Source organism: Polyodon spathula, chromosome 1, assembly GCF_017654505.1.
Source record: "Polyodon spathula isolate WHYD16114869_AA chromosome 1, ASM1765450v1, whole genome shotgun sequence".
NCBI lineage: Eukaryota > Metazoa > Chordata > Actinopteri > Acipenseriformes > Polyodontidae > Polyodon > Polyodon spathula.
Genome location: NC_054534.1, coordinates 69,262,811 through 69,276,240, shown reverse-complemented (window position 1 = coordinate 69,276,240; position 13,430 = coordinate 69,262,811). Strand labels below are relative to the sequence as shown.

At 37.8% G+C, this 13,430-nt stretch overlaps 1 pseudogene; it reads left to right on the top strand.

The window, feature by feature from the left end:
- The first annotated feature begins 633 nt into the window (after window positions 1-633).
- The window catches only part of LOC121323387, a 30,545-nt pseudogene continuing 17,748 nt past the window's right edge, over window positions 634-13,430 (top strand).

The following is a 13,430-nucleotide window of genomic DNA, read 5'->3' as shown; positions in this document are numbered from 1 at the left end:
CACACACACACACACCACACACACACACACACACACACACACACACACACAAACACACACCAGCAGAGATGGTATTTATTAACCCCCTGAACTCAATAAGCGAGGCCAGCACCTCAGGCCCAGCCTCTCACCCAGCACGATTCATCTTCAGTCAAAACACAATACAAGGGTCCCCACCCCCCACTCCCGCAGTATATTGCTTTTCATAAGATACCATAAAAATTTTTAAAAGCATGTGACCTTAATTGTCTTCATTAAAAAATAAAAATTAATAAAAAAGAAAAAGGAAAAGGCTGTCATTGTTTGGTGAATGGAGTGTGAAATTCCAGTAACCTTCTGTTACCGGTAATTGGTTTTCCAATCCAAGCCAATGGACCTATAAGCATTTACAACAAATTAGCAACAGCCTCCTGGCTCAAGATTATGATCCCCCCCCTCCCCCAGTCAGCTAGCCAGTCATGAGGCACACATAGGGAATCGGCTCAGAGGTCCTCAAATTCCACAATCAAAAACATAAACATGGGTTTGGGAAGCATCGTTTTATACACCCATTCAGGGATTCTACTGTTTCTCTATGGCTCGTTTCTAGGGACGATGGGAGATGAAATGAATGGTTTTGGGGATTACCAGCTAAGCAAGGCCATCCCGGAGATGCTACACATTAACAAACTGGCAGTACCTCACAGGACCAGGCCTCACCCCTATATGAAACTAGTATACCAGTTCCTTGACTCGCCAGCTACCAGGGATTTCACAAACTCAGAAGGAACCCTGGTCCAAAGCTTCAGAAGTATCCAAGGTAGGAGATGCCTTTTTCGGGGGGTATAAATCTAGACCATAACAGAAACATTAATGTTACCACCAAGCATTTTAAAAGTCAATGGGGAAAAGTAAAAGAATAAACAAGAAATGCTTTATATTATAACAGCCATCAATAAAGTTTGTAGAAACTGCTTTTCACAATGCTCTCTCCTGAGGTTTGGACTGTATCGTTTTAAAAACATACTTTCAAACAAAACTCATTACTGAATTAAAATGGTTCACCTGAAATGTATAACGGCCCCCATTAAATGATGCATTTTGTTCAAATTAGCCAAAAACTTTGAAAAACACATTGCAAATAAACACTGCATGTGAATTGTTGCAGTTAGGAAGAATGCAAATATTTTACTCCATCTAAAATAATATGTGTATAAATTGTTGTACTATTAAAACAAACTTTAATACACTAAACACTAAAAATAGGCTTATATGAACTGTATTAGTCTAATATAATCTTAGTAAAATGTTTTGCTTTTACTTGTTTTTTCAATTTATATAAATACCATTGACACTGTGACCTGGATTGGAGTCTGTCAGAATTCTTTGGTGTCCTGTGTATGAAAAAAAAAAAAAAAATCAGTTCCTCACCGCTACCTTGTTATGCTTTTAAAGCTTCAGAACATCCTTTGCTTTGCAGATCAAAACTATGGTACCCCAGGCTGGATTTGGCTCAATGTCTCTTGCCTGAAACCTTCAATGAAAATTGCAGAGTTGGTGCTGTTGCGTAAAACAATCCACCCAGAGCCTCTGACAGTCAACGTGGCTGTGCACAGCATCTCCGTGGTGGGCAACGTGACAGTAAGCAAGTCCCTGGATGAAAAGGTATTGACACTGGACGAGCGTCCCTCATCCGGTTATGACATTTTCAACGTCTCTGCGGTCCTTGCTCAAAGAGTCGATGACATGGTGGGCTTTCAGTAACGCTACACTGATGAAAGTGGGAGCTTGGTTTTGCACGAGGCTTTAACCCAGAGCCTTTACTGCCTGAACACAAGTTCTCAGAATGAACCCCTGCAGGTTGTCTACCAGTTTCATAAGCATGACCCTAATGGAACCCCAAGGACTCCTGACAGGAGGCAGCAACAGCATTGCAGAATTGCCAGAAGAAGTAGAAGACAGCTGCTCCAAGAGCCTGCTTATAAAGAGACCTCTTCCCTAGAGTGCGGACTCCTTCAGCACTATGTCAACTTCCATTCTATGAGGCTGGATCGCTGGATACTTGAACCGCCTGGGTTCCATGCAAGCTTTTGCAAGTAAGTGGATATGTACAGTATATACTTAAAGTAACTATCAAGAACAGTTAGATAATTTGCATTTTAAAGTAGGGCCAAGCTTAAGAGCATGTGGGTGTGAAATATCAGAGTAATCTTAACTAATGCATTTTTTGTTAACAGTCATCACATCTTGGAGACTTTATAAAAGTTTAAAGCACCGCTGTGGCCTCAACTTAAATACTTCTGACACACTATGCTCTAACCCTTAATATTTTCCCAACACTGACTCTAGTGGATGTACGAAACACGCCAATAAGAAATGCACATAGAACAAATGTGGTATTTTTTAGATCCACTAGGGGTCAGTGTTGCAGGAGGACAGGTTAATGGTTGCACTCTTATGTATCAGATGTACTTGGAGTGTATGATTATGAGAGTTATATTGAGCCCACGTGGGTGTTTTAAACATTTCAAAAATGACCAGGATGTAATGACTGAAATTGAAAATAATACAAGTTTGTTATGACAACTCTAATATTTCACACCCATACTAAGCTGCTCTTTTAGAAAGAGTTTTAGAAAGATAATTCAGCTATAATTCTACTTCAAAAAGACTGCATAACTAAACAAAAGCTTTATCAGTAGAGATTGCTCCATCTAAAATATTTGTTTTATGCTGGGCCAGAAATACACTTTTTGTGTTTTTGAGAGGCACTCTTCAATTCGAACAGGATAAAAGGGATAAGGGGTATTTGTAGTGTGAATATAAACCCTCTTTGATTAGTCTGTTTAGGAGGGATAAACATCTGGCAGACAGTATCTGAGCATCCTCAGTTCCGGATAACAACATTTATTTATTTATTTATTTCATTTATATAGCGTCTTTGATACCGGAGTATCACAAGGCACTGTACATAAATACACAAAAATATAATAAAATACAAAATATGCAAATAATAATAATAAAGTAATCATTAAAAGCTAGCAATTATGTTGCATTAAAGCCACTAAGATAAAAATGCCATTTTATAAAAATGTGTTTTAAGTTTAGACTTAAAAATACCCACAGACCCAGCTTCCCTAACACAAGGAGGCAGGGCATTTCATAGTTTAGGGGCTCTGAAAGAAAAAGCCCTCCGTACCGTATTGCTTTTATTGACTCTGGGAACAACGAGCAGCCCGGCTTTCTGTAATCTAAGAGTGTGATTTGGGAGATACGCGGTCAGTATCTCCTGCAAACAGCTAGGTGTGGCTCCATTCAAGGCTTTACAGGTCAGTGATAAGATTTTAAAGTCAATTCTATATTTAACAGGGAGCCAGTGCAAAGAGGTTAAAACATGGGGTGAGATGTTAATTTTAACATCGCTCCATAAATTGTACCCGTTTCTCACTTCCGTGAGTTACATAGTTCTGAAACATGCTGTTTTTAGTTTATATGCTGTTTTCTCATGATACCTGTCTCACTTGCTCTTTTTGGGTAATTTTACCTGTATCTTCTGGTTTAAAGCATGTTACTGGCTGAAAGCCTGTCATTCAACAGGGGAAGCAGCTGGTTGGTTAATAACAGGAAAGAAGCCATTTATGGGGTGGGGACTATTTCACCTACCAGGATAAAAGACCAAGCAACTAACTGAAAGCATTGTTTGCGAACAAAGATTTCTCAAACCTAATACAGATAACATGTTCACCATTTCATTTGATTTCAAAACTGGACATCTAAGACCTATATAGTCTAATGATTGGAAATGCACAACAGGTAGGATTTATGGAATGATTCTGTTACTGTAACTACAGTAATTTGAAATACTTAATGGACCAGAAAGCAAATTAAACTGATCTGTATTTCAATGTCTTTCAGAGGTTTTTGCTACCCCAGAAATCCTGTAGCAAACCAAGGTGCTGAACAAGGCACCCGCAGGACAGCAGGCAGTGTAAATTGGACTGCCAATGTGTAAGTTGTACATCAATTAGCATGGATTATGTTATTAGGTGTAATAAGCAAAGATCTTTCTTTTCTGTGTATCATTTTTTCCCATACCTTATACAAAACATTAGGAACACCATCCTAATATTGAGTTTCACCCCCTTTTGCCCTCAGAACAGCTTCAATTCATCAGGGCATGGACTCTACAAGGTGTCGAAAGCGTTCCACAGGGATGCTGGCCCATGTTGACTTCAGTGCTTCCCACAGTTGTGTCAAGTTGGCTGGTAGTGGATCTCTACTCCGAATAGCTCATTTCATCTCATCCCACAGATGCTCAATTGGATTGAGATCTGGTGACTGGGCAGGCCACTGGAGTAAGCTGAATTCACTGTCATGTTCATGGAACCATTCCTGGAAAATCCTAGTTGTGGCATGGGGCATTATCCTGCTGAAAAAATCCATTAACAGATGGTTTCACTGCTGCCATGAAGGGATGTACCTGATTGGCAATGATGTTCAGATATCCTGTGGCATTCAAACACACCCCACACCATCACACCACCACCACCAGCCTGCAATGTTGACACGCGGCATGATGGATGCATGTACTTATGTGGTTTTCTCCATACCCTAGTCCTCCCATCAGCGTGAAACAGCAGGAACCAGGATTCATCAGACCAGGCAATGTTTTTCCAATCCTCCAGTGTCCAGTGTTTTCGTTCTTTAGCCCACTGCAACCGCAGTTTCTTGTGTTTTGCTGAAAGAAGTGGAACTCTGTTAGGTCATCAGCTGCCATACCCCATTCGTGTCAAGGTCCGACGAATTGTGCATTCTTTTATGGGTCTTTCGGCACCAATATTGTACTGGACTGTCTGTTGACTAACGGTAGCCCGTCTGTTGCTCTGCACAATTCGTGTCAGCCTCCTTTGGCCTCTTTCTTCAATGAGCCATTTACGACCACTGGCCTGCCTTTGGCTGGATGTCCTTTGTGTGGTGGACCATCCTTGATACACACAGGAAACTATTAAGCGTGAAAAACCCAGCAGCGTTGCAGTTCTTGACACACTCAAACCGGCATGCCTGGCACCTACTACCATACCCCGTTCAAAGGCACTTAAATCTTTTGTCTTGCCCATTTACCCTCTGAATGGCACACATACACAATCCATGTCTCAGTTGTGTCACGGCTTAAAAGTACTTCTTGCCTGTCTCCACTTCATCTACACTGATTGAAGTGGATTTAACAGGTTACATCAATAAAGGATCATAGCTTTCACCTGGATTCACCTTGTCAGTCTATTTCATGGAAAGAGCAGGTGTTCCTAATGTTTTGTACACTCAGTGTATATGTTTTCACTCACTTTTATCTTGCTATATTGCCACATAACTGCCACTGGGACAGACTTGAAAGCCTTTTGAAATAATTTTGTTAATTTCCATCAGCAGCAGATCAAGATAAAAGTGGTTTCAATTTGCACTCTTTTATGCCTAGTTAAGATTATGGAATGTCCAAATCTGATCTCTCCAACTGATGGTGGAAGTTACCAAATAAGTGTCCAATGCAAAGGACATGAGATGCAGGTTTTAAATGTTGGAGAACCGGAAAAAAATACATATGTTGCCAGAACAGGGAAATAACTGGACTGTAGACTAGCAGCAGCCCAAATTTGGTATTAGAACAATATGAGATTGAATCTTACAGTGTGCAGATGGAAATGTATCGCAACTTCTGAGCATTTCATATGCAATATGTTTAGCACCTCACCTGACCCCAGTGCATTGTACTGCAAACAAAGTGGGCGAGTTTCTAAAACCTGTTCCACATGATGTGTTTTCATTCCATTTAATTTTGTGTCAGGATGAATACAACTATAATGTCATGTCACCCGTGGTTAGCAACCCATACCCCTAAAACCCATATAGCAAGGAATGGCATTTCTATTATTTTAATTGTGTCACTTCAACTACAGTACAGTCACTTGGTTCAAACACAGTTAAAAAATTACAATATGACTTGATTCCTCAGCAATCAGGAACCAAAGACGCCTGGTAAAACAGCTTACCCTTAAATGCAGCCATTTAGATTGAGCAACAGAAAAATATAAATCTCAACATTGGAGCAACTGGACCATTGAGAAGGACTGTAAACATTATAAAATGGTAAGGTGTATATATAAAGGTTTTTAAAAAATGTACCTACAAAGTTTAAAAGATTAAAAAATATTTTATTTTTAGGATGTTTTGGGCAAAAGCCCTTCTTCAGCTGTTTAAAAAGAAAAGTAAACAAAGTGCAGTAAACTTCTTTCATATGCCTTCAATTTTGTACACTGCAGTATAAATCTAAATAACAAGGATGCATTAGTTAACATAACTCTGATACAGTGTTTGACATCCATCCCAAGCTTCTCTTACTGATGTTTATCGTTCAAACAAGGGCTAAAAAAGAAATGCTTTCTTCAATTGTTTGTATCTGTCTGTTTTCTTATTTTCAGGCCTCACTGTACCCCACAGGGATTAAAGCCAGTAGGTGTGATGTATATACCAGAATCAGAAGACATCGTCATTGAAAACCTCAAAGATATGAGAGCAGAAAGCTGTGTATGCAAACTACAGCCGCTTCAGTGATACCTGAGGACACTGTGTAATGACTTAAAAAAAAATGACAAGTCATTCCTTTAAACTAACTAGACAGCTGTTCTTAAATTTAGAAAATCAATTCTTTGTTATGCCCAAGAACTTTCGATTTTCCCTTATCGTATACTTTCCAAGTCTACTAAACATAAGTAACAGTATTATGCCATTGCATTTAACATCATGAGTTATAATCTTCCACGCATCTGCCATGTGTATTCCTGACAGTTTAAATACTGCATCGGTGTATTCCTGACAGTTTAAATACTGCATCGGTGTATTCCTGACAGTTTAAATACTGCATCAATCTATTTCAGTTTATTACATCATCTGTCTAAAGCATTTTAATTTTACATATAACCACACAATCCCCCCCACTCAACATTTATACTCACACTTTATCATATTATAGAAGCTTAACAATTTTGGAGCATGTTATGCAGTATACTGTAAAAACAGCATGTTATATTATAGTATATTCTTCTGATGCCTTTGGAAAGCCGTCTTGAAAAGCTCTGCTCCTTTGTTAAATAAATGTTCTCTGGTATAAAAAAAAAAAAAAAAAAACTTCAATATATAATCTCAGTACAACAAGAAGTGGAGAGTAAATGATATGGTATACAGACAGTGTTACAACAACATTAACTGAATTGGCAAAAATGACAGTGCAAAGTCAGTGGGTGGTCAAACTAAATCTAACACTCATATTGTGTCTAAAGTATATCTTCTTTATGGGGATGCTGCTGGTAAAGAGAGTGTCTTTAAAAAAAAACAAAAGCTCAGAACTATAGAACGATTGAGAATGCCATGAAGCAAAAAGGGAAAGTTTTTAAAAAAAAACTGTTAAAATGTCATTTTAAAGGCAGTATGTCCCTGGATCATATGACAATACTATACAACTATAAATAAACCAATCCAATAATTTCTCTTCCATTTTTTGGTAGCTTTAGTTGATAGTAATGTTACAATATTTGTATTCCTCTCAAAAAAAGTGATCGTGCTGTAACTTCAAATTAGGTCTTTGCACCTCACAACCCCACAATAGAAACACAATGTAGTATCTTGATCATCACTGAGCCTTAGTATACAGCATGATGCTGCAGGATGAGTGATAACAGTTACCAGTAAGTAACACTGATAACACTGAAATAAGTATTACATTGATATTCAAATACCCATTTATTGAAGTTCAGTTACATGTTAATACACAATCAATAGATATGAAATAGGAGAAATGAAATTGTGTGCATCCAGTATTATTAAATGGATAGAAACAGTTAGTGAAAATACTAGATTCTGATTGGCTGAGACCTTCTCCCTAGCCATTAGATATCTGGTGATAACACAACAGTGTGGAACTTCTTTCTCCGAAGCGACCTCATCACAGTAAACAAAATTAATACGCCAACTGCAACTGTATGCCTGGGTAAGCAAAACTACTCAAGTCAGTCAGTATGACAGCAATCCCAGAGATTAACTACAAAAATGCCGCAGCTGAAAACATTGAACAAGAAAAGATCAACATCTCACCATACTGAGGTAAATGAAGCAGATTCAGACAACTTAGAAATGAATGCAACTGAAGAAAACACCAAGCGCCAGACAAAATGGACTATGAAAGTTTTCAGTGACTGGCTAATTGAAAAGAACATTGACATTGATTTAAAAACAACATTTCACAATAGCAGCAGCAGCTCCGTCTACAGGACAAAACCCATAAATGCATGTTGAAACAATAAATGGCAACATCCAGTTCAACATCTACAAAGCCTAAACAAGAAATTATTATCAAAGCCCCAAAAAAGAAAATATTACACAATTAAAATCAAATGTTTTATTGTTAAGCTAACAATTGTATTTACTGTAGAACTATTTTTTCTCTCAGTGGAAGGTTACACAAATAAAAATTATTAAAAAAAAAAAAAAAAGTCTTCTTTATTTACCAACAACAACACACTTTCATAGACACATATAATAACAGCAATAATACACTTCAGTGTCTGTGTGTTATCATGACATATCACCACTTCTTGGGTGGTTGAAGGCCCTTGACTTTGTCTCGTGCCTCACAACGCACCCAAGGCGTAGTGATATCTCATGGTAACACACATCATGTTGTGTACTATTGCCACTACACATATACCATGTATAAGAAGTATGTTTAGTAATAACAGTAGTTGTCTGAAATCAAATATTTAAGAAATAAAAAGACATCTATGTAAAAACAATATTAAGATTTGGGGGTTTCCAAGTGGCTCACCTGGTAAAAGCACAGGGTGTGCAGGGTGAGCCATAGAGTGCCTTCTCTGGGGATTCTGAAGGGTGCGTCACATTGGCTCTAGCACTCACGTGGGTTAGGGAGGCAAAACAGGCAGGTACTGTTTCTCTTCATCGCGCTATAGCGAACCCTGCTGGCCAGGCAGCCAGGGAACTCAAAAGTGCACACCTGCAGGGCTGGTCTTTGTCCTCCAAAGGTTGGTAGCTCGCTGGTCATGCCCACTGAACCTTCAGTTCTCCTATGTGGGGAATTGCTGTGGTAAAATAATTGGGCACACTAAATAAACAAATTAAAATAAAAAGATTTGAAATAATACTGACAAATCTATTGACTCTTTATTAACATGTAACAGAACTTCAATAAACGGGTATGTATCAATTACACTCTTATTAATGACACATAATATAAAGTGTTCCAGTAGCATTTGACACATACAAATATATTTTTATACAGAAGGGTATATGGGTTGTCTAAACGTTCAATATTGAGAGGTCCTGGCCTCTCGCTGCAAACAGCCTTGCTATATAGTTCACAGAACTGAATTAAGAGAAAAGTGGCTGAACATATGTTTTTTTATTTACTGTTTAAGGAACATTTGCATTACTTCAGCAAGAGAATAATGTAAAGCCTGCATTTGGAGGCAAAGTGCAATCCAGAGTTCTTGTCCGGTCAACAATTACTGTGCGGCTGACATTGTAACTATTGATCAGATTCATTTCACACTTGGTAATTGCACACCCAATATTGATTATAGATAATATGATCAATCTATATCCATCACATGCCATCTGAGTATTAAAAGTCCAAAGTTATTTTGTTCTTGATTGTAGTCTTTCTTTTACATGCAGTCTGAATGACCAGACAAACCCTCTCCCCCTGTGCCCTATCTCCTTTCTGCTCTCTCCTCTCCCCTACATCCTTCTCCTCTCTTCCCTCTCCCCCATGGTAGGGAATGTACTGCAGTAGGGATTATTTTAATGATTTGTAATTTCATACAGTACACAAAAGAAAGTAAATGGGTTATGTGTGTTTTTTTTGTTTTGTTTTTTTTTAAATATCAAAGGCTTTGGACAAGTTCACTCTAGGGTGTATTTTCTATGCATATTATACTTGAGAATAAAACAACAGATTTTTTTTTTTTTTTCTAGAGCTAATCAAACAAAAATGACATGTTTTCCACAGGGTTTCATTTTGAGACCCCTCGTCCTCAGCATCTTTGTGAAGCGTGTACTAGTATGAGTGTGGCAAGAATTACATTTTAACTTGGGTGTTGTTTTGAAGTATATAAATAACAACTACAAAACTATTTGCTATAATAAAATTTCTAGCCTGTGTCGGGAACTTGTTTATCTCCAGATGAGTTACTGTTGTCCTCTTTTATGGTTCAATGCCTAAGCAATTTTTCTGAAAAAGGATTGTCAACTATCTGGTCATTTTTTTTAACTAAAATATGTTTTTTTTTAGGTTACAATGGTGTTATGCTTAAAGTGGTCAGGCAAGGCACTTTCAGTAGTTTTTGGTTTTGAAAAGCATCCTGGTTATTTTCAATGTGAGGGTTATTCAGTAAAATACTCGCCATTAGTTACTTGAACTGTAAGTTTAATGTAGTGACAAAAAAATAACAAAAAAAATTACCCAAGCATTGAACCGATGATATAGCTCAATGGAAAGGGGTGGAAATCAAGCTTGTGATGATGGTTGATGATGAGGAAGAGTGTGGGGATGTAATATTCTACCTGGACATTTCCTGGGTAACACAGTTAATTTTAATTTAGACTACAGCTCAGTGGTTATCATCTCCAGTAGGTAAGAGTGGTTTGCCACTAGATGGCACAATGCACATGCACATACCGATGACTTCTGATGAGTTATTTTATTTAAAAAAAAAGAGTGATTTACTAATGTTGCTTCATAAAGTCGAATGAAACCTGCTGAATAATGTTACATTAATATATTGTATTACATACCGCTTTGTAGTTTTCCATATACTTAACAAAAAAACTGACAAATTCAAAAGTGACTTTTTGAAATCTAACATGAATTTAAAATATCTAAATTATGTTCATATAGTTGTTTTTTTTAATTTTTTTATTAATGTCTCAAGCTAAAAATTCTAACTTTTGGCATAGCTGTAACTGTAGATAGTGTTGTAGTAGTATTAGAGTTATAAATTGTTCAGAACTCCTTTGTGAAAACAATAACATCTTCTTCCTGTAGTGCAAAATGCAATGTCTCAACATGTGCACCTGAAAATTGGTAAAGAGATTCGTGTTTTATAACCTGACAGCTAATGTGTGGCCTCATTAATATTTTGTATACAAAGTACCTGTAGCAAAAGGATTTTCCAGAGATTCTAAGCAGATTTTTCCAAACCGAATCCATATTTATGGAAATTTTGATGGAGTCATATTACGTGTCATTGAAGACAAAAATAAAGATTTAGCTAGTCACTTAGGGACATATTCTCAAAGGACTTACGCGAATCATAAAGGTATTAAAACGCATGAAGAATGGTTAAAGGTAGAAAATGCGAACGCGGGCCAGGAACCGAAGCACTAAAACAACTAGTCAAAGACACATACAAAACTGACGAGGTTGGAAACAGTAGCTGCCTCTTCTCAGCTTACTAAACCACACGGCCGTGTGATATAGTGCTATTTGAAGAAAAAGAACTACCGTCGCATCCAAAGAATGGGAAAGCCAGGAATAGCGATGTATTTTACTCTCTCGAAAGAGAAAGAGATTCTCACGATAACGGAGCAAGTGGTTACACGTTCTCTCAGGTTGGAGTGAGAATCAAATGGCGAAGGTTGCTGTGTGGCATAGTGTCTTGTTTCAGGCTGTAAGACATGTGGTCACACCAGGCCAATCAAGCAGCTTTTTAAATATGTCCTCAAGTCATGTGACTCATAATGGTTGAAATTTCAAGATTGAAAGAGAATGAGAGTGAGAAAAACATGCAAACATCTGGAGCACTGATACTCGCTTCGGGGCCCGCTGGATTAAAAGTTGGCGTGGCTTAGTGAAAAATAGGAGTTCCCACAGATATGTGGAAGATATTCTCATTCTGAAATGGCAAAAGACGAGGTGACATCATGGCCTTAGAGCAGGAGTAAGGGGCACGTAAGAGCTTCAACCTAGAGGCCATGAGTAGAAAACACAGTTGAAGACAACCAAAATGAAGACTAAAACACAAACGTTGGATGGACACTTCTGTGTTGTCTGTTGATGTATTTTATAGCAATGTACATGTTTACTTATGTTTTAAATGTTTCAAACTCTGTTGACTTTTGTATATGTTTTTCGGAGCTAGCAAAAAAAGTCACGTCCATTCATTCTTATAGTGAAGCTGCTGCTATCGCCTACTGAATATGATCAAGCCTTATACTTCACAGGGATCCTTTTGTTTTTCTCCAGGTAAAGTCAGCCATCATCATATTACAATCCAACATGCTATATTTGTCATTGAGCCAAGGGCTAATTACTAAACTAAGGTAGGGGTGTTATTATTATGATTGTGAAACTAAAGCTGATAAGTGTTTGGTGTATCAAGTTTATCCATTTTTTACAAGCGCTAATGTGCATGCTTAACTGTGAATTATATTGGGGTTTTTTTTCACTGGAGGGTTGCATTTACCTTTACATAATGGTGCAAAAGTACTATGATACAAAACTGCAGGATTTCTTATCCGGAAGAAGCCACTTGTTCTGTATTCAAACGTCGCCATTGTGTGAAATCAACAGAATATTTTGGGAGTGTTATGTTAACCCTTCTTTGAGTGATGACGTTCGCTTTGCGTGCTTGCCATTACTATTGTTAGTGTGTTCTTCTGTGTAATTATAAAATTAAATACATCACATTCAATTTAAGATGTTACAAAATAGTACTGGATTGTTTTTTTATGGGGGTTTTCTAGCATTGCTGATACAATACTGTAAAATCCTCCAAAATGTATTTTTATTTGTGTATTTAACCTACTTTTTCAGCATACTTTCAGCAAAGTATATTTTTTTGGCCAGACTTATGTTTGTTGTTAAAATGAATTTTTCTTTCGAGCTTTAAAACAAATGTTATAGTTCAAAGTATAGTTGACATGTTAAATATTATTAGTTGTGTGAGAAATGCTAGTCAAACGTAAACTCTGGGCACATTTACTTGGCCATTCAGAGGGGTGTCTTTGTTCAAGCCATATTTGTATTCCAGAGTTCATGGAGTGGCACTCCCCAGCCACAGCTACGAGGTAGAGATTTCTGTATGAGAATGCGTGTATTGTTGGGGTGCGTATCTCACGCACAGCAACAAGCACGTAGATCCAGGCTACGCGGATGAAGGAATAAAAGTCAGAGATTGTCTTTGGGTATATTCAAGCAGATAGGTCTTTCTTTATTACACACTGCTGTATGGAGTCTACGTCTGCTTGCTAGGCTCAATAGAGTAGGGGTCAATAGGGGTCCCATAGGAGGAGTGAAGCGACAAGGTGGGAGTTCTTGAGCCCCTGGATAGGTTCTAGCAGCAAGACAACATGAGCCCACAAGCCAATAAACTACAAGTTACAATAGT